Source organism: Mauremys reevesii, linkage group 2 (assembly GCF_016161935.1).
Source record: "Mauremys reevesii isolate NIE-2019 linkage group 2, ASM1616193v1, whole genome shotgun sequence".
NCBI classification, from domain to species: domain Eukaryota; kingdom Metazoa; phylum Chordata; order Testudines; family Geoemydidae; genus Mauremys; species Mauremys reevesii.
In genome coordinates, this window is record NC_052624.1 from 150,633,490 (window position 1) to 150,653,403 (window position 19,914).

Sequence of the window (19,914 nt, forward strand, 5' to 3'; positions counted from 1 at the left end):
AGAATAAGTCAGCTTGTCACTTTCTCTCCTTTGCCTACATGGGAAGATTTTGCCCGCCCCCGCCCCCCCCCCCCCCAGTCTATACCAATAATTGACATAGTGTAGAAACCTCATGTGAAGGCTCTTACTCTGGTATAAGAATAGCTTTCTTTGGTTTAGTTTGTCACTTGGGAAGGGGGTTAAATTAAACTGGTAAGGTTTTTTTATTTTTTTTTATTTTAGTAGTATAGATTCAAATAGTGGATAACCTGCCATAATGATCTAATTTCAGACAGTATTAACTTTTTTTAGGCCTTACCTGCCCAGGGGAAATTTACTTGAATTACTGTTCCAGAGTAGCTCCCTGTGTGGACATTCTGTTTTAGAATAAAAGTCACTTTATTATTCTGGACTTTTATTCCAGGAGTGTCCATACAAGGAGATGATATGGAATAATTTATTCTGCAATAGCTATTCTGGTCAATTTCTCTCATGTAGACAAGATTCTTCTTACTCTTTTCTGTAGCCAAGGCCTTAGAGATACTATGACTGGGGAGCCATTTTTTAAGGATGATTTTTCTTTCAAACACATTTTTCTCATACATTTCATTTTCAAGCTTGAGGCACTATGGAGAAGAATGTTCAAGATATTCTTAGGTATTCTAGGGCCTGTCATGTAAATTAAATTGAGGGTATAGCACAAACCAGAATGCGATCTGACTGAGAGATGTGTTGGAACTGATTTGGGGAAATTTTGGTAGTTAGCTGGAAGAATTTCCCTGTTTTATGTCCATACATATCTGAAACAGTTACAACCATCCGCTACTCACCTAACTATATTTACGAAGAGCGAACACTTACGAAACACTATGTCAATAATTAAAATATGTTTTATTTTTGCTTAGAATCTGCAGGAAGAGAAGACTGACAGTCGGGTTATGTAAGGGGATGTGCATCATGCTGTAGTGGAAGGTAGGAATAAATTAAATAATTGAAAACAAAATCTGTTTGCTGTGCTCTGTTGCATTAAAATGTTTTGCTTGTAAGCTTTCACTTATCCGTTTCTCCTGTAATCCGTAATACTGCTATCATTATTGTGGAGCATGTTTCCATTAGAAACCCTATTTTCTCGTGATTAGTAGTGTACCGATGGTAACTCTAGTCTGGAAGGTGGAAAAAAGTCTGGCGGTGGTCAGCTATTTTCAGATTATAGGAGGCAAAAAATGAAGTTTAGACTTTTAAGAGTCAAATGGGTATAAACAGAGTCAAATGGGTATAAACACTGAAGGAAAAGTTGGTTGATTTTTTTTTTATTTTTTTTTCTTCTTTCCTGGATGGTGTTTTAAATCTAACACTGAACATAGGGGTGGTTTGGAATGTTCTGGGCATCCCTGAAATTTATTAGCTGCATGTATTTGTTAGTCAGCTACCTTATTGCATGAGTCATTTTAAGTGGACTGGATAAAACATTTTGAGAATGTATAGTAGAGAGCAATTCTGTAATGTCTGGTGAATGAGCAGGTTGACTTAATAGGTCTCTTCCATATCTAATTTCTGATTCTGTATACTTGCACTCTTAAGTACATGTAATAGATTCTTATGCCTACATGCATTTAGTAAGCCTGAGCCTCATTAGTACTTTAAAATGCACTAGAACATTTTCATTGTGGTTACTCTGGTTTGCTTGTCATCCCCTGATATCTCATTAGACTTGTTGGCGATTTCCCCTCCCCTCCCCATTCCCCCCATGTAAATGTCTTCAGTGTGGGTTCAACTCTTATCGGGGTGCTTGTTCTTGCTGTGATCAGCTGTAAAATTTAAAAGTAGGTTGGAGTGGGGAGACAGAACTTTAGGCTTTGAGCACACGCAGGTACCCTAGCGTAAACAGGCTGCTGCTGGTATTTGAAGCACTATGCCCACTAGAGCGGAGTTAGATGATTCGGCCGTTAATATGTTGGTGGCCTGTCTATGCCAGGGCTATCAAGGTGCTAACGCCAGTGGAGCTGAACTGGTATTAGCCATGATGGGAAATCTTTGGAAGAGGGGAGGGATAACTCAGTGGTTTGAGCATTGGCCTGCGAAACCCAGGGTTCTGAGTTCAATCCTTGAGAGGGCCATTTAGGGATCTGGGGCAAAAATCTGTCGGGGACAGTACTTGGTCCTGCTGTAAAGGCAGGGGACTGGACTCAATGACCTTTCAAGGTCCCTTCCAGTTCTATGAGATAGGTATATCTCCATATAATAATAGCTTTGGGTCAAGTAGGTATGGCCTGAAGTTACGCTTGCAGAGTACTACAGATGTAAACTGAACCCACTTTTGAGACACATCTGTGATCATGGCTCTTATTTGGCTACCGTAGTATCATTATTTTTGGTGGTCTTTTTGGTGTCACTAGTTTAGCATTATCAGTTAGAATATTATACTGTGCCTTTAAGTATACATTTCAAAGTTTTTCTATTTTGTGGTGCTGATTGAATTTAAGCTTTAAAAAATAATCTTACAATATTCATGAGCATATAAATGCTTTCCAAAAAAAGCCCCAAACCTACAGCCTTGATAGCTTGTCATGGCTTTGTCACTTGTCATTCTATGAAGTTATTACTAGCTTGTAATTCGGAATAAAATGCTGCATTACAAAAATAGCAACTCTCTCTTGTTTCTCGGGCAAATGTTACATAAAATTAAAATGCCATGAAGTCAAATAGCAGTTGAGAGGTGACTGCATTGTGATACGATTTGAACATGCTGTGGCTTTTACCTTTCTTGTGGAAAGGGATGCCTGCTTTGTGTTATTTGAGTCTTGGAATCCCTACTGTGTTAAGTTACAAAGGATAAATGAGGCCAAAATTGAGAAACTGGTCCTTTGTATGGAGATTCCAGTATCTGCTTCTGTCCTGCTTAACAAAGGCAACATGCTTGTCTGTGCAGACCATTTCAGATGATGGGATGGGACAAAGACTTTCTGATACTGTACCCAAGCTCTGTCTGCAGTTCCCAGATCATTTGACGACTAGTCTCTTGTAATGTCTTTTAGACCAAGGGAGTCCTAGTTATTTAATGAGACAATAGGGTTGTGGCAAAAAAAAAAAATTCTGAAGCCAGAATGAGTTATTTTTGGTAGGCAAGTTGCTTGTCCCTCATTCAAGGACCAGCTGATTAGTCATTCTTTAAACAACCAGCACTTCAGATGAGAGGCTGAAAAGGCAGGTTTCTTTGTGAGAAGTGCATGAAGGGGAACTGAAGGAGGAATTCATAAGGAAGCAGGCTGGGCAAATACTCCATTACTTCTGCTGTTTGGTGACATTTACAAGGAAACTGAAGCAGGTGGTCACTTTTCATTCTCACTTAGGTTAGATGTTCTGGACAGTTGAAATACATGCAGAATTAAGTACAGGTCAACAGTTTAACCAGAGAAGCATTATGATCTAGTAGGGTAAATGCAAGACTGGGAGCTCATGAATCTTAATACTATCTCTGAAGCCATGTGCATACTAGGTAAAGGCATCATCTTTTGAAGTGTTTTAACTGATGTGATGCAGAGCACCGCTTTGCCCTGAGTTTGGACAGGATTGTTCCTTTTTAAAAACATGGGGTCAACCATGAGCAGCTAATGGCATGGACTAGCAGCTTGGTCTAGCTCTCACTACAGTCATTGAAAGACTCCTATTAGCTTCAGTGGCAGTTGGATCAAACTCTTAAGATGTGTGGTGGTGAGTTAGTCACAACTGCTGTCCCCCTTTCCACATCTTTAAATGGGGACAATGTTTATCTACTGCACAGTGTTAGTGTGAAGATAATTAATTGTTTATAAAGTACTGTATGATCATGCTGGTAGTATTATAAATTTCAGGCTACCAGACAGTAGTTTTACTAACCCGATATTTACTCTGAATATGTTCATATTATTAGTTTACTTACTCCAATTTACTCTTGGAATTTTATACATTTAAAACATTTAACAGATGCAGGTAGAGGGACATCTTTTGTTTTTTCCAGGTATTTTGGGGTTTGTGTTTTATTGTAGAGCCAGTCACAAATGTAATTTGACTATTTAATCTAGCTAGCCCAATTTGCATTTTTTTTAAAACCAAGAGCTGGAAAACTTGTACAGTAATGAAGAACTTAACTTGGTATAGCCCAGTACCTAGGAAAATGGGGTGCTAGTTCATGATTAGAGCTCCTAGATGCTCAATAATCTTCTCACAGCTGTGTCAGCTGACTGATGTTTGCAAATCCTTGGATGAAAGGCAGTATAGAAGCAACATACTAGTCTCCCTCTGCAAAACCTGGGTCATGGTATTTCCAACATACTGGCATATTTCCATTGTCTTTTTTTTGTAAAATCCATCCAAGTTTTGATTGTATAGGTCACTAAGGGAGAAGATGGGGGAGAGTCAGCATGATAGCTGGTAGCTGATATTACTCTTGACAGAGAATATTTCTGAGTCCTCTTCTACTCTAGGAAACACTACAGTCACTGGCAACAGATTTCAGCGGTGGGTCCCTCTGGGTATGTATGCATTGAATTAGACTCCTGTTGCCGGCTCGGACTATGGTACTGTTTTAATTGCTGTGTAGACCTTTGAGCTTGGGCTGGGGCCTGGGCTCTAGGACCATCCCACCTTGCAGGGTCCTAGAGCCCAGACTCCAGCTGCAGCCAGAACATCTACACCACAATTAAACAGTCCCTTGGCCTAAGCCCCGTGAATCCGAGTCTGCTGGCCCAGGCCAGCCATGGGTTTTTAATTGCAGAGTAGTCATATCCTCTGAATCTATTCTGACAATGGTTTAGTTGGGAAGGACAAAGCATGGGAGGACAAAACAATTTTCAGCACCATTACCAAACGTGTCATTAAGGCCATATCTACATTACAAAGGCCATATCTACATTACAGAGCCTATGTCAGTGTGGTTCTGTCAGCCTAGCTACACTGGCGTAGCTCCCTCATGTAGATGCCACATAGGCAGCTAGAAGGAGTAGTTCTGCTGTTACAGTAATACCACTTCTCCAAACCACATTCCTAGATTCCAAGGCCAGAACCGACCATTGTGATCATGTAGTCTGACCTAGTATAACACAGGTGAGAGAACTTCCCCAAAATAATTCCTAGAGTATATCTCTTAGAAAAACATCCAATCTTGATTTAAAAATTGCCAGAGATGGAGAATCCACCACAACCTTGGTAAATTCTTCCAATGGTTAATTACCTACTCTGTTCAAAATGGACACCTTATTTCCAGTCAGAATTTGTCTAGCTTCAGCTTTCAGCCATTAGCTCACACTTCTAGCAGATGTAGCAATGCCAGTGTAAATTTTAAGTGTTGACCAGGCCTGGAACTCAGTTAAACCAAGCAATACAAGCAATTAAGCAATTTTAAACGTAATTTCAGAGGAACTTATTGATGATTGTCAGCAGTGGGTTTGTTTCCTAGCGTTAGATGAGCCTAAGACCATAGAATTGTCTGAACCCTTGGACTTTTGCTATTTTTAGCAAGATCTTTTTTTATTTTTTTATTTTAATCTTTTGGACATATGTTAGCTCAACTTCTGCACACCAGTTAACAAATGCTTTCATAGTCCATTCAGCACTTTCTGAATATGCTCAGTCTTTTGTCCTTAGAACAATGTATCCGGTATATTAAGTATAATAGTATAATTACCATTTTTATTCTGTAAGCTGTTGTGACAACCAGTGCCTTGTTGAATGGCAGGTAATAGATTGGTTGTGGAGACATCACAGTGTGTGGGTATCTTTTAAAAAGAGGATATCTACACTGATCTCGTCTTGCCTTAATTATTCAAATAGGAAGTTGTGTCTGTTGAAGGGAGAATATATAAGGGCTTGGCTACACTTACAAGTTGCAGCGCTGGGAGTTACAGCGCTGCTCATGCAGCTGTGTAAGGGCCAGCGCTGGAGTGTGGCCACACTGACAGCTACCAGCGCTGCAGTGTGGCCACACTTGCAGCACTTTCCAGCGCTGTATTGAGAGGTGCATTGTGGGCAGCTATCCCACAGAACACCTCGTCCCGTTTTGGCGCCGTTTTGGCGCTGAGTATTGTGGGAAGGGGAAGGAAGTGTGCGGGTCATTCCGCTTCCTGTTTGCCAGCGCCCCGTGGTGCATCGCTTCACATCCCAGCATTCATTCCGGCAGCGTTTGGCGCCATTGTGAGTGTCTTTCTGTTACTCTCTGTGAATCGCGATTTCTGTGGCAAATGGAGCCCGATCTGCTGAGGACTCTGCTGATGAGTGTCACCAGCACAACACGTTTGGCAGTCGAGCTATTCCTTCAGCTCCAAAGTGACAGTGAGGAGTCCGACGATGATATCAATATGGATTTGTCTGCCGCGTGTGACACTAGAGTGCTTGCGGCATTCACGGAAATGCTCAGCACCGTTGAACGCCGCTTTGGGCTCGGGAAACAAGCACTGAGTGGTGGGATCACATCGTCATGGAAGTCTGGGATGACGAGCAGTGGCTGCAGAACTTTCGTATGAGAAAAGCCACTTTCATGGGACTGTGTGCTGAGCTCGCCCCACTCTGCGCGCAAGGACACAAGATTGAGAGCTGCCCTGACGGTGGAAAAGCGGGTGGCTATTGCAATCTGGAAGATGGCAAATCCAGACAGCTACCGGTCGGTCGGGAACCAGTTTGGTGTGGGAAAGTCGACCGTGGGAATCGTTTTGATGCAAGTTTGCAAGGCAATTAATCGCATCCTGCTAAGAAAGACCGTGACTCTGGGGAGCGTGCAGGACATTGTGGATGGCTTTGCACAAATGGGTTTCCCTAACTGTGGAGGGGCGATAGATGGGACGATATTCCTATTCTGGCCCCCACCTGGCAGCAGAGTACGATAACCGTAAGGGGTATTTCTCTATGGTTCTCCAGGCGCTTGTGGATCACCGCGGGCGTTTCATTGACATTTACACAGGCTGGCCTGGAAAGGTGCATGATGCACGCATCGTTCGGAACAGTGGCCTGTTCAGGAAGATGCAGGCAGGGACTTTTTTCCCAGACAGGAAGATCACAGTAGGGGATGTCGAAATGCCCACTGTGATCCTTGGAGACCCCGCATACCCGTTACTGCCTTGGCTCATGAAACCCTATACAGGGAAGCTTGACAGGAGCAAGGACCGGTTCAACTACAGGCTGAGCCGGTGCAGAATGACTGTGGAGTGTGCTTTTGGGCGTTTAAAGGCTCGCTGGAGATGTTTGTATGGGAAGCTAGACTTGGGGGAAAGCAGCATCCCCGCGGTTATAAGCGCTTGCTGTACCCTCCATAATATTTGTGAAGGGAAGGGTGAAACATTCAGTGAGGCATGGACCACCGAGGTTCAAGTCCTGGAGGCTGAATATGCACAGCCAGAGAGCAGGGCTAATAGAGAGGCCCAGCACAGGGCTTCAAGGATTAGGGATGCCTTGAGGGAAGAATTTGAGGCTGAAAGCCAACAGTAATGTTTGCTGCCTTGCATGGGAGTGAATTGCACTGCTTACACTGTTATTCTATTATCCATAATAATAATATGATTTGCAGTGCCTCTTTCTTTACTGGGCTAAGGTGTCTTTCACTATCTGCTATAATAAAGACTGTTTTCAAAGCCAAGAATTGTTTTATTGAAAAGAAAATATCTTCCTTGACAGACAGACAGACACACAACATTTCATTAACACAAGAGGGCAAGGGTGTGGGTTGGTGAACTGTACAGTCACAAGTTTGCATATGCCATGTCTGGATTGCTGTTTAATGAATCCTGCACTTCAGGGTGCATATACTGCATGGTGATGGGGGTTGAATGCAGAGGGTAAGGGTGGTGGTAGGTATCAGGGCTGGTTGGGGAACGACAGGTGTTGGAGGCAGCTGGTGGTGTTAAGAGCCTGGAAGCTGGGGAAAGGTGGTTGGAGCTGACATTGGGGCACAAGGCACAAAGGACGGGCGGGTGGGGGAGTAGCACGGTAGTGCTCTGCTTGCATGGCAACGAGTGACTCTATAGACTCCGCTTGGCGCTCCAGGATGCTTAGCAGCCGCTCCGTGCTTTTCCTCTTGGCCACTGCATTTCTCTTGCGGGTCCTGCTTTCTTTCTCTCGCCACTCCTTCAATTCTTTTCTCTCTGTAGCAGAGTGCTGAAGAACAGTTTTCAGCATGTCCTCTTTGCTCTTTCGGGGATTTTTCTCAAATTTTGAAGCCTCTGTGATGTTGAACATCTGGGCAGTCCAGTCAAGGTCACTGTACACACAGAAATGACAACATTTAACACGGGCAGCATTGTATCCACTATCTCCAGACATGAATTGTTACACTGAGGGAGTTCTCACTTGCAAGTTCTCACTTGCATTCTTTATCCCAAAAGGAAAACACAACAGAAGCCACGAAATGGTGAGTGAGGAGGGCTTGAGTGAGAGGGGAGCTGGTTGCTTCGGGTAATCTGGAGTGCTAGAGGGGTTGAGTGAAGATGCAGATGCAGGGGTGATCTTATCTCCTATCTCTTCACTAAAGAGTCTCCCAACATTTTTCACAGGACTTAATCCTGGAAGATGTTTCCCTACTGCAGTCACTAGGGAACAGCGGGGCTCTTTTAGAGCAATGTGGATTCCGCCCGGGCCCCTAGGCGGCGTGCCGTGGTACACAAATGGTCCGCCCCACCCTGGCCGACGAGTGGCGCGGACGCGACACCGTCACTGGGACAAGGGACACAGTGGCTCTGCCTATAAACCTGCGCAGGCATATTGCCCACGCTCTGGATGAAGCTTTTGCTGAGATAACTGAAGCAGATTACCGCGACGTGATAGACCACATCAACGGGCTATTCCACATCTAGACGCTGCCATGCATGCATCCATAACCCCCCTTCCTCTCCAGAAACATTTCCACCCAGAAAATAAAAGCCGCTTACCGTACACCGCCTCCTCTGCTTGTCCTTCAGCAACTGATGGCTCCTGCTGCGATTGGCTACTTTCCTCCTGGCTTGAGAAGAGCTCCTGGCTGCATGCCACCATGGAATCTGCGGTTTCTTCCCCATCCCAGGAGCTTCACTCGCGGTTTCCTCTCCCCGCAGCCTCCTCCTCCTCCTGTCCCCAGCCTGCTCAGAAGTGTCCATCGTTAACCTGTGATTGTCAGTGGGTCACCACCTAGTATTTTGTCCATCTACACTTTAAAACGGCAGGTCGTGGGGGCGGATCCGGATCTGCGATTCCCCTCTCGGGCTTTGTAATAGGCACTCCGCAGCTCTTTAACTTTCACCCTGCATTGTAGTGCGCCCGTTGATGGCCCCTATCCAGCATGTCCCTTGATATCTGCTCAAAGATATCGTAATTCCTACGGCCGAGCGCAGCTGTGCCTGAACAGACGCCTCACCCCAAACACTGATGAGGTCCTGCAATTCACCTGTGCTCCATGCTGGGGCTCGTTTGCCGCGTGGAGGCATGGTTACCTGTAACCTGTAACTGATTAACTGATTGCACTCCACACCTGGCTGCAGCAAACAGGAAGGAGATTTTTAAATTTCCCGGGGCATTTAAAGGGCGGGTCACCTGAGGCAAGAGCAGTAGAGTGCAAACTGATGTGCAGAGTGGCTGAACAGGAATTCTGGGATAGCTCCTTATTCCCTGGAGGACAGGTAAAGCGCTGGTGAGTGTCCACACCTGCTGAGCAGCGCTGGTGTCACCAGCGCTGCACTCTTATACCCCAACCCGGATGGGTTTTCAGCCAGCGCTGCAACCAGGGAGTTGCAGCGCTGGTTGTGCCCTGCAAGTGTGGACGGGGTGTTAATTGCAGCGCTGGAAAGCCTCCACCAGCGCTGCAACTTGTAAGTGTAGCCAAGCCCTAAGAAAGGGGTTTTACTCCAAATAGTAAATAACAGGGAAAGAGTTACTGCATTTAAGAAAAGGTTCAAGGCATATGGACATTAAGTAATGCCAATTAAGTGCCATATATGCATAACACAATGCCAATCATTGTGTTATGCATATAACTTTAGTTACTAAAATGTGCCAAACCAAATTATGTACAGAAACATCATAAAAGCCTTTTAACTTTAATACATGGTAAAAGAATAAATTGTTAGCCTGTCAAAAGGTTACAAAAGACAGAAAATTTATTCATTTAACCAATTTAAATACATGGCCTAAAATAAGGTGGTCTTAAAAGGGTAGACTTGTTGTAAGAATAAATTTTTTTCAAGGTTTTACTCAAGATGGTAAAAATATCTTTATAGCTGTTTGAACCACTGTCAACCTATTCTAATTTTCCTTTGTGACATTCCTTGATGACCAACATAGAAATGGAAATTTTCATTTCTATTATCTTCTCATTTACATTGGTTGGCTAATTGTTAAAAAAAAATTTCTTTAACTATAAATTCTCAGTCCATGTTGGACTTAAATGTGTTCTAAATCTTTTCTTACTTAAAGACTTCTATGCTGAGGAAAAATTTCAAATCCATTGTGAGTTAATTTTTATTATTATTTGGTAAATCACACCTTGCTGTACCCATGTTAATCATTTTACTTGCTGCATAGACTATCAGTTGTGTTTAAGCAATGTCTTGTCTTTTCTCCTTTTCGTATTTGTTTCTCCAGTGAAGTAGCAATGCTAAATTTGTAACGTTGCATTAATTTCCAAAACAGCAAACTGGCTTCACAAACAGAGAATGGTGAGGAGGTGAAGCTGGATGATTGAATAATACCTTTTATCTAAACATATCTCAAACAATAGCAAGGGGAATAATGAGCAGGACTGGTTGAACACATGCCAGTCTGTGTAAACAATCTTTTCAAACTTGTTCCGTTGTGAAAGTGATAAACTACTAGATAGTTGCCATACTATGTTGAAATAAAGTGCAATATTACATAAATCTTTCACTGTATGGGCAAGAGAGTGAGGAGTGCTCAGATAATTTTAAAAGCATTAATGATAGGAGTTAATGTTTTGCTCTGGGGTGAGAAACTATCTGGGGCTAGACCCATAAAGGGATTTAGATGCCTAACTGCCATTTTAGCCACCTTAATCCCCCAGTCAGCTGCCATCTATCTCTGTGGGTGTCTAAAGTCCCTAGTGCTTAAATCTCTAGCTGGGCATGCACACAGCTGCCTCTGTCTAGGCGCCTCGCTCACAGCTAAGATCCTCAAACAAGACGTTGCCTTGCCTATCTCACCTGCGGGGCTCTATCTAGTAGGTGGTGTCAGAAACTGCCTACCAGAATGGGTGCTGCACAAAACAACACAAGGAAAAAATGGTGTTGCATTCCTCCAACCCCCAGTAACTTTAGTCCAGTGGTTAGCACGCTCACTTAGGAGAAGAGAGATCCAAGTGCTCCAATGCATATTTAATTATTTATACACAGAGGAACAGTTTCAACAGGAGAGCCTGAGCGATCTGCCCAGCATGCACCCATAGCCCAGTGGTTACAGCATTTTCTTGAGAGTGGGGAGATCCAAGTTCAAGTCTTTGCTCCACAATCAGGCAGAGAATGGAACTGAACATGGGTCTTCCACGTCCTGGCTGAGTACCCTGAACACTGGGCTAAAGGTTATAAAGATACTACCAACTCTTTTTTTGTGAGAAACGGCTTAGACATCTAACTTCAGGAGAGGGTTCATGGCTCTGACTCCCAAACTTAGACATCTATGACCTTTTGAGGGGCAGGTCTTAGGGCATTTCCTACTGGCTACGTCAGGAAACTTCCTGCTCAGCTCAGTGGTTTTTGTGGCTCCATTCGTAGGCGCCTAACTTCTCCTATGCATTGTATAGGAAGCCCGGACACTTAACTCAGGGTTGTAAATCTCACTAGGCAGTAGGGCACCTTAAAAGTTAGGTGTTAAAATGCTTAATCTAAGTCTCCTTTGCTGATCTAGCCCCTAAAAAAATAGTTAAGATACTCCATGTCAAGTTAGTGACTGTAAATCACTGGGTTTGTCCTCATGATTAGTTGCCAGTAGTAAAACTAACATAACTCAGGTAAATCCTGTTTCTTGTTCTGTTTTTAATGTTTTCTGGAGACTTTCCTTGTTGTCTAACACAAGCTGCTTTTCTGTGGTGAACCTGTGGAAAGAGATTTATCAATGTATTTATTGCAAACATTTGCATTAAAAAGTCATCTTCTGACATAACCATCCCCTTTTCTCTGCAATTGAGACAGTTTGAAATTAGCATGTTAATTTGCTTTCAGATTCTAATCTTGCTTTCAGAAACTCCATATAAGAACTGTCACTGGAGTAAAACGCACAAACAGACTTAACAGTTTGGGTTCTTTGAAAGCCATAGTTTAATGCTGGAGGGCAAACTTGGTTTCCACTTGGACGTCGTTTTTAAAACAGGCCTGTGTGATCATTTGGAAGAACGTGGCAGTGCAATTTATGGTTGTTATCACCACCTCTTGGAAAATGGGGTTTAGATTTTCAAAGCCCTTAATAAACATGAATTAATCCCTAATATGCTAGAGGTTGTCAGTAAAGACGTGGCATTTCAGGTGTTAGTACGCATTCTGGTAGAACTGTCTGAGACCTTCATTGTTCCTGTGGGCAGCTGTGAGACTTGCCTCGGCTCTGTGTCACTGGCATAACACAGTATACCACAGTATACCAGTATATCAGTTTGTTTTGGTAGATTGCTGGCAGATGCCCTCTGTAATGCATGACAGAATAGTGAGTGTTGAATGGATAACATTAGTGAAATAAAATTTATGCCACTAATTTCACTGGACTTTCCATATGCTCTTAAAATCTAAGCCCTTTTGAAATAGAAAGTTTTATTATCCTCAGTACTGCTGATGGCTGTTAAACCTTTCTGAATTGCTTCCTTCTTGGAATTTTTTCAGTTCCTGGTCCTTCCCTGTAATTCCTTGTAGTAGATGTCACAGTTGAAGGCCACTGTGCCTGTATACCCCTTCCATGGTTTAGCAAGGGCAGCCACTGTAGGTTCCCAGATCCCTAACTGTCACCTCTCTTGCACGCAGACCTTCCTGACTTGGGTTTTTCCAGGCTGCACAGTTCCCTGTCTACACTGAGTTCCCCAGCAAGCCAGGCCTACTCTGCACTTTGCTTTCCCTTCAGAGGCTATTGTTATTACCCTTAGCTACAAGCTACTCCACAGCTCTTTCAAGCAATCACATGCTTATAAGCTTACCAGCAAAACTTAGATGTTTTAGTGTACTTTTGTTAAGCCATGGATGCCTTTGTTGACTCCATCTACACTTTCTCGTAATGAAGTCAGTGGCAACAGCAAACAGGAGATAAGCAATGCAACCTCCTTTGACACTAGTATCTGTGAATAAAATGTTTATGAGCAAAGGAAAGTAAATATTTCTCAGAGTAGTGCAAGCATAAAAAACAAAAGCAAACCCTGATGCACAAAAAATGCAGTAGTTTATACTAAGCTTACTAAGAGATCCAAGTAGATTGTTTGGGGCAATTGCTCTTCACCCTGGAGGGTCCTCTCACATTGGGATCTGCAGTGTTCAATCTTGTCCCTTCTCTAGTTTGTGCCAGAGCCTTTGAAATGGCTATTGTGACATCCTTTGAAATGTCAAACAAAGAAAAAAAGAACTAGGCTGGAAAACATATTGGTTTTAGTTGTTTAAGGAGAGGAAAACTCAATTCAGGTCTATTTAAAAAACAACCTGAGTTAAAAGATGTGTCCAAAAGTTGCTGCCTCCTTGAGGTGGCTATGGACTCCTTTATTAAAGGCACTTGTATGGGAGCTGGGGTGCCTAGGTTCTCACTAGCTTATTCATCCACCAGCACACCCTCCCTTGCTATCACCCCTTTTCATCACTGGACTAGACTGGTACTTGTAAGCCCCTTAGTTTTCAGTTTAAACCGATTTTTACTGAAAAAATCCCGGGTTTTACAAAAAGTATTCCTTTTTTTCCTGATTTTCACCCTGCTTTTGTATCATTCAAATATATAAAAACAACTTATTTTATTAGGAAAATACAACACATTGCATACGATATATGTATTACAATACTGTAATACATTAGTCTGTGTGTATATGCAAAGAGGCCTGTGGAACTAAGACTGTGTTAGTCTACATGATACACACAATAAACAAACAGACATGCAAGCAAGTCTGAAGTGCCTCTGCATCTGAATGTACTGATGAATATCATGCCCACCATGTACCCATTCAAGCTGTTAGCAGATAATGGTTTAAAGATTTGACACATTAAAATGGGAAGAAAATGAAAATCTATATCATAATACGTTTCAGAACCAGGGCCGCCCAAGGGAGGGGGGAGGGGAAGTGGGGCAATTTGCGCCGGGTCCCACAGGGGCCCCATGAGCCTGGCCTGGAGGCGGTCCGGGTCTTTGACGGCATTTCGGCGGCGGGGGACCCTTCATTGCTGCCAAAGACGTGGAGCGACTGAAGGATCCCCCGAAATGCCACCGAAGACCTGGACTGCCGCGGGGTGAGTAAAAGCACCGCAGCTCCCTGCTTTGCTCCAGGCCCCCTGAAGCCCTGTTGAGAACACAAGGAAGTATGAGAGTTTAAAAAAAAAAAAAAGAGGCGAAAATGATGAAGTTGACTGTATGTGCTGCAAATGGTGTGGCCCAATTATTAAATGTAAATATTTATAGGCTAATAGTACTAAGTCTACAACAATAAACTGCTTATTCAAATGAAAAGTTTTATTTGGGGATTAGCGATCTATTGTTTTCTTAAACTCAGAGGAGAAATTGTGTTTTGAGTTCTGTTTTAGTTCTGCATCAAACCACACTGAATTCTGTTAATCAGAGCATTAATGTACTGAATGCTTTTTTCTCCTGTCCTTCCGTCCACCAAAATAAACCCTGATATTTATCCAGAAAAATTAATATGTTTTGCACTGATTTTCACCTGTTTTGTTGTAGTAATAAATACTGATAATTTCCTGGGTAATTTTAAATAAAATAAAAACCAAAAATGAAGGGCCCTACTATAGGCAATAGTGCATTCTGCTAACTTCAGGATATTGTGACTCTCAGAATCATTAAAATTATATTGTGTATTGCCTTTTAGTGAAACAGAATTTTATATATAAAAGTCATCAATAGTAGTTTTCCCCCACTAGTGGTGAAACATAGGTATTAGATCTTTAAGGGCTCTGTATGTGTTTTTCTTTTCTGTAGGTCATCTGAGTCAGCCTTCCCTTATCACCTCTGACTCTTCCTGATGCCAAAATAAAGTTTTCTAGATGTACTTCATCTCTAACAAGGGATTCTACCTTGATGGAATAATTTTGTGGGTTTTTTTCTCCCCTTTCATCTCTCCCCACGATACACTTCTTGTCTCCTCGTTGTCTCCAAGGTTTGTGGTGGTTTCTCCACCACTGGAAATTATAAAATAAATATTGGTTTCTCCCCCCCCCCCCCCCCCCCAAAAAAAAAAAAAAAGATGGGCTGTAGTTCAAACAGGAATTAATTCAGGGAAATACTATGGCCTGTATTATGCAGTAAATCGCACTAGATGATCACAATGGTCCTTTTTGGCCTTACAATCTATGAAAATGTCTCTCTTCCTTTGCTCTGCTGCCACTCTTTTCCCAGTGACAATCACCTGTTTTGGCTACACTTGCACTTCAAAGCGCTGCCGCGGCAGCGCTTTGAAGCTCTAAGTGTAGTCAAAGCGCCAGCGCTGGGAGAGAGCTCTCCCAGCGCTGTCCGTACTCCACCTCCCTGTGGGGAATAACGTACAGCGCTCGGAGCCACGCTCCCAGCGCTGGGGCTTTGACCACACTGGCTCTTTGCACCGCTGCAATTTGCAGCGCTGGAGAGGGTGTGTTTTCACACCCTGCTGCAGCGCTGCAAATTTGCAAGTGTAGCCAAGGCCATGTGAAGGGTCCAAGATACAGGCAGACATCAGGTATAGTTGGAGAGTACTTGGTCACCTTGCTTAATAGCAGATTAGATACTCAGCAGTAGGTATGAGGTCTGGTGCAATGCAAGTTGTTTCTTTGAGTTGTGGCTGTGCATGTTTTAGTGTGTGTGGCAGAAAGAAGTATTGACAATCTTCTGTAGCAAGAAACCCAGGTGCTCCCTGAAACTTGAATGTAATAGTATCAGAGGGGTAGCCATGTTAGTCTGGATCTGTAAAAGCAGCAAAGAGTCTTGTGGCACCTTATAGACTAACAGACGTTTTGGAGCATGAGCTTTCGTGGGTGAATACCCATGAAAGCTCATGCTCCAAAATGTCTGTTAGTCTATAAGGTGCCACAAGACTCTTTGCTGCTTTGAATGTAATAGTTAATTAAAGTCAGCATTGAAATGAACATCAAGTTAACCCTTACTGAACATTGAACCATATGTTTACTGTTGTGCCAATCCAAGTTTAGTTGTAAAGATAATCTAAGGTGGTTGATCCACCATTAAGAATGATTTGTGAATGTAAATGGAGATCCAGTAAAAAGTATGTGATCAATGTCAAAGATTCCTGACCTAATAAAAAGAACAGTAGATCACTGGCTGCCATCTTACTATATTTTATGAAGGAACAGTTACATCTGTGCCCACAAAGCTCATGGGCCTGTATATGGAAGGGAAACTTTTTTCAAATATTTGAAAGTGATCTCTGACACTTGGTCCTGGAAATCACAGTGTATTCAATGTGCTTTCTTCTTGAGTAATGAACATATATTTAAAAATATAACTCCCTCTTGACTATTTTTTTTAACTGAGTATTTTATCGTTTGATTTTAATATGTAAAAACATACAGATGCAGGAAAAGTTCTAAGAAATGTTCCATAGTAATATGGCCTGTAATCAGATTTAGGCTAAAAATAAAAAGTCAGGCATTAACAGTACGCTTTCAAACCAGAAAATGAAATCCCAGTTATGTCACTATGATAGGATAGCAGTGTACATCCTTTCTGTTACAGCGGAAAGACCTAGATTTTAACTAGTAGGGTTTTGTAAGGAGCAAACATGTTACTCGAGGATCATGCATTGAAGTCAAATGGCAGGATTTCAGAACGATTTCACTAGTCAGATGTAGCCTCTGTATGTAATTTACAAAGTATTAAGTGTAGGAGCCCTAAGTGCTTTCATATTAAAGGGATGTATCTTAAATGCTTTTGTAAGCAAGATGATACTGGCTTTCAAGGTCTTGTAGTAATTTCTGTGAATTTAGAGTACATTTTATCACCGAAGGCTGTGCTTTACTGTACCTGCAGTTAAAATCTGAAATCTCTAAACATTTATAAATGTCTGCAAGATAAAATTTGTTTGTTTTTCAGCTCTTTAAATAGTGATGAGATTTAGGTCTATTTATTCTGTTAATACTGTATGTAAAGCTACTTTCTTGTACAATTGCTTTGCTTGTCCTCTGGTTGTTTTAGGAGGGCTTCAAAGGGAGGATGTTCATATATGGATATGCTATATAATTTGATGGTTGGAAGAAACTTCAAGCCTTCCATTGTGACCCTGTTTTGAGAAGAACACTGTTAAATTAGATACATGCTAGAGAGACTCATCTTGCCTTGATGAATCAGATGTGTCCCCTGTATGATTTCCTTGCCAAGGGACCTACTACTAAGTTGAAAAATCCTGCTCTAATAAGGGCAGCCTCAAGCATTTGAACATTAGCTAACAAATGTGACGCTTCTGGTCTTTTAAAACAGATTTTGAAGATAAGTTTTGTAATAGCACTGGAATCACTTTCTTATTCAGTCTTGTGTTACAAGATAACAGATGTATGAAAGATCAAAAAGAGTGATTTGATTGGGAAGAGTTGGCATGCATTGGGCCATGTTATCCTGCTTTCTTGGCATTCATAATCATGCAATTAATTGGCATTTCACACCTAGATAAAAGGCACATGCAAATGTATTGTCATGCTGCACCTAAATAAAAAGTAACAATTTTTCTGGGGACTGTGATAGATTAGGGGGGAGGAAAAAGAGATTTGTCCTTACTCTTGAAATGTAGTGTTTGTGCAGGAACAATTATTGAGCAGTAGGGCCACATTTCTCATTGAACATGTGAAATGCACCTGTCTTAAGTTAGGGTAGGCGCTCAGTAAATTTCCAGATATTTTGACCAGTATATGTCTAATAGCAGATATTGGTATCTGAATAGAATATTTTGCAATATTTGTTTATCCTTTGACTGAATGCCTCTGCTTTGTAAGTGGACAGAGAAACTAATGGCGTATGTATATGTGTGTGTACATATGTACACAGACACAGACACACACAAATATATATAAATTACGTATTTGGAGGGGAAAAGTAACAATGTTGTAACTGAAGTAATCCAACTCTTAGGGCATGCCTTTACTAGCAACGCAGCTGTTTAGTCGCAGCACCAGTGCTCGGAGAGAGCTCTCCCAGCGTTGTAAAAAACCCACTTCCACGTGGGGAATAGCTGCCAGTGCTGGTGCACTGTCTACACTGACACTTTACAGCGCTGAAACTTGCAGCACTCAGGGGTGTGTTTTTTTTCACACCCCTGAGCAAGAAAGTTGAAGCGCTGTAAAGTGCCAGTGTAGACAACCCCTTCGAAAATACCATCTCTCTTCCTTGCAACTGTAACTCCTGTAGGTTTATTTTAAGAATTGAAAATTAATCAAACAAATAAACTTCATAAACAAAAATGATCAGCTATGGAGGGTCACCGTGATAATTTGCTTTTCTTTCCAAAATTGTTGCACAGGACTTAACTAGCTTGGATTTACTCTTCCCTTTAAAGCAGAATCCTAGGGGCAATCTCCCAAAGGTAAATGGGATAAATAAATCAGCCTCTGGTTCCCCTGTACACTTTTCTCACTATGCAACATGGCATATAAACCCAGAAAAGACCAAGCCATGGACATGTGCTGATTGATCCAATTCTAGGCAGTGTGGTCCAGTGGCTAGAGTATTAGACTAGGATTCAGGAAATGTGGTTTCAGTTTCCAGCTCTGCCTCTGGCTGGCTGGCTTTCACCATTCTGTGCCTAAGTTTCCTCTTTTTTAAAATGGGGATAAATGATACCGCACTCTTTTGTAAAGCATGTGGCCATGTATGGATGATGAGCACTATATAAAATCTGGTGGTATTATTTTTATTTCATCGTATATGATGTTATCTACACCAGACTAATGTCAACTGCATCATCTGGTGTACAAGCAATATGCAGAACACAACTTTGGAGCTAGTAGAAAACCTTGAAAAGTAAGATACGATAGGTGTAGAAGCAGACCGGTAGAAGTATTACTGTGATTATTATATGTCTGAGTTCGATAAAGTTCAGCTTTCATTCCAGGCTATGGAAATCTGAAAATAGGGTTTCTGCAGCCTCATGTGCACTGCCATTCCACAGAAAGCAGATGTGTGTTTTTGTGTATGTGGAAATAATTCACCAGCTAATTGATACTTCAGTGGTCTTAAGTATCAGAGGGGTAGCTGTGTTAGTCTGGTTCTGTAGAAGCAACAAAGAATCCTGTGGCACCTTATAGACTAACAGACGTTTTGCAAAACGTCTGTTAGGGGCTTGGCTACACTTACAAATTTGCAGCGCTGCAGCAGGGTGTGAAAACACACCCTCTGCAGCGCTGCAAATTGCGGCGCTACAAAGCGCCAGTGTAGTCAAAGCCCCAGCGCTGGGAGCCGCGCTCCCAGCGCTGTCCGTTATTCCCCACAGGGAGGTGGAGTACGGACAGCGCTGGGAGAGTTTTCTCCCAGCGCTGGCGCTTTGACTACACTTAGCGCTTCAAAGCGCTGCCGTGGCAGCGCTTTGAAGTTTAAGTGTAGCCATAGCCTTAGTCTATAAGGTGCCACAGGATTCTTTGTTGCTTCTTCAGTGGTCTTATTACAGTTCCTAGTGCACAAATGTACACATCAGTCATTTCCAGGCCTTCTGTTCTATGAAAAGATGAGCCTAGGAGTTTAAATTCATAGCTTTGCTAGACACAAAATCATGGATCGAATAAAGAGACTGGATTTATGGCTCATTACAACAATCTGTAACCCAGTAAACCTCCT

General features: G+C 42.3%; 1 protein-coding gene across 10 annotated transcripts in view; it reads left to right on the top strand.

The window, feature by feature from the left end:
- The window catches only part of SLC23A2 (solute carrier family 23 member 2), a 116,466-nt gene that overhangs the window by 7,221 nt on the left and 89,331 nt on the right, over positions 1-19,914 (top strand). For all 10 annotated transcript variants that reach the window (XM_039525018.1, XM_039525022.1, XM_039525013.1 and 7 more), the window contains one exon: positions 885-951. The gene's annotated coding sequence lies outside the window, so the exon portion shown is untranslated. The remainder of the gene's footprint in view (positions 1-884; positions 952-19,914) is intronic.